Source organism: Aphanomyces invadans (assembly GCF_000520115.1).
Source record: "Aphanomyces invadans strain NJM9701 unplaced genomic scaffold supercont1.91, whole genome shotgun sequence".
Taxonomy (NCBI): Eukaryota; Oomycota; class Saprolegniomycetes; order Saprolegniales; family Verrucalvaceae; genus Aphanomyces; species Aphanomyces invadans.
The window spans coordinates 34,085-36,527 of NW_008580236.1; positions in this window are offsets into that span (position 1 = coordinate 34,085).

Sequence of the window (2,443 nt, forward strand, 5' to 3'; positions counted from 1 at the left end):
AGTTGATTGCCAACATAACTTGTCCATTAACTAACTCTCTATCAGTCTACTGTGTCCCGTTATGAATATAACCCTCTTTCTAGCGATCCTGTCAAGTATCGCGAAGGCGACTGTCTTGATACTCTGTTGGCCGACGTCAACACCATCGTCAGCCAGTACTGCTCGGTCATGATCCACACCACCCTGGACTTCCATGCTGTCGACTACGACGCCTTCCTGTGGGCTAACCACTACATGGTAAAACTGTCTGAGGTGTTTCTAGACGACAAGCATACTTGGGACCTTATTCGCTCTATTTCGAGCAATACAAAGGCCTCCGGACAGCCCTGTTCTGTTGCTTCTATCGACGCTGCCATCATGAACGCACTGGCGATGCGGCACTTGCGGTCACTGGGTCTCGGCGTGCATGGTTCCGCCGATTCGGCATCGACGCAATCGCATCTGATTAATGCTGCTGATGGAGAGCCTGTACCTTCTAGCCTTGGGATGGTTACACGTCGGTCGCTGCCATCTTACTCTCCCGTCAAATGCCATTACCACAATTGCCCCGCATGCTTCTACTGCGGCGACTTTGCGCAAGTTCTCACCAACTGCAAAGACCTGGTCTCGGATTACTCCCGCAGTGCGAAGCGCGATGGTTTCCCTCAAGACATTTTAGAAAAGCACGGCAAAACGCTGCGCCGACTGTCATCACGCAAGATACGTGATGACCAACCGCGCCATGACCGTCGTGACCGCGGCGACTGCGATGATCGCTGCGGCGGCTGTTTTGGCACCGCACGTGGTCGCGGTCACAATCCTCCATCCAAACTGGACGCCCCGCGTAGTCGTAGTCGAGACTGGGGTGGCGATGATCGCACTCGGAATTGGCGTGACGAGGGTTATGGCGGTCGCAGCCGCCAGGTGCACATGAACGTTGCTTCTGCCTCAAGTCGTCGTGTGCGCTCCGTTTCTGTCGACTCGGACTGAGTGGTCCCAGTGGACGTGACGTTCAACTGGCTTCCTCCTTGGTTGACTGTGGCGGTCGCAAGTGACTGTTGTTCAACGAGCTTCCAATTCACCCCAATCGTGGCGCCGTCCAACCGCACCTTGATGTCCCCGAGCCGTCTATTTGTTTCTGAATGCATTGCTACGAAAGCCCGAGCTCGGGCTGATGCAACTGATGAGCGCACTGCCAAGCGATCACGTCGTTTTTCGCAACACAACGTTCCCTCTAGCCACCTTCATGTGCCGACTGTTCTCGGCAGTGATCCTACACTGCCGGCTTCAGCACCTGCTACGCATTCTATGGACCCCGGTGCTCTTCTACTGTAACATCTGGCAACGATGTTATGGTCGCGTCTGACATCCGGGTCAATATACCCCCCGAGACTACTGGGATCTGCCCCCTCAACCCGTCCTGGACGACGTGCTGAAGTTGCCTCAATTGGCTCGTACGTTGCCTTCAGTGCTTCGTGGTGCCCCTCTCAACACGGCTGTGCGCATACACTTTGACTTTCCTCCAGTTTGTGTCGATGAAACGGTGCAGCATCTCCGTTCCATGTCGTTATGGACTTGAACCAATTTGCTCTCAAGGTCGTGCTTCCATTGCGCACCTGCTTCGGGCCAGCCTGATCTCCCAACCTCCGTGATTTTATACTCCTGGCAAGTTTGCTGCTCTCGCGCAACTCTGAATTGTAGACTCTAGCACCTCGAGTTCGTGTACTTTACATCACATCAAGGCTTACTTCACGGCCTACGTGCACTGCACCCTGTCGTTAATATTCGGAAACGATCCAAACTACCCGTGGTGAGATACGGGTCCCTTGCTATAAACACGTTAATCTCGTATCGCGATCTCACCACCCCCTTGTGCTACTGTGCTTTGCGCCTGACGTTTGGCCTTCACTGCCCTCAGTTGGGCTTCAACCTGCTCGCCGTGAGCCACGCTACTGATGATGGCAATGCCATCACATTCCCGTCCCGTGATATGTGCATCATCATTCCCCTCTTGGTCGTGTCCTTGAGGTATCCAACAACACCGTGGGACTGTACTCCTTTCATATCATCCCATATGGGCGATGCGCACCTGTGAAATTGCCTCCTCCGATCGAATACATCGACGCCAAGGTTCTCCTCAAGAAGTTTCGTGCGTTTGAACAACGCATCAAGGATTTTTCAAGTCCCGCGTGTCCAATGCCGTAATGGATCAATTGCATTTGCCTGCTTACTCTTGTGTTTACCGCTACGCAAGCATTTTCTCACCTTATCCAGTTGCAGGTCCTTGCACGTTTTCACCATAAATTGTGTGTGAGGGTATGTTCTGGTCGGCCCTCAATGGAATTCTGACCCGCCATTCTGACGTATCGTCGATCCAAAGGCACTCTCGGTCTCCCTCGATTGCCTTCATGGCCCTGTTGCAGATTCGCGACTCTCCAACGCTGCACTTGCACGCCTTTGGCAT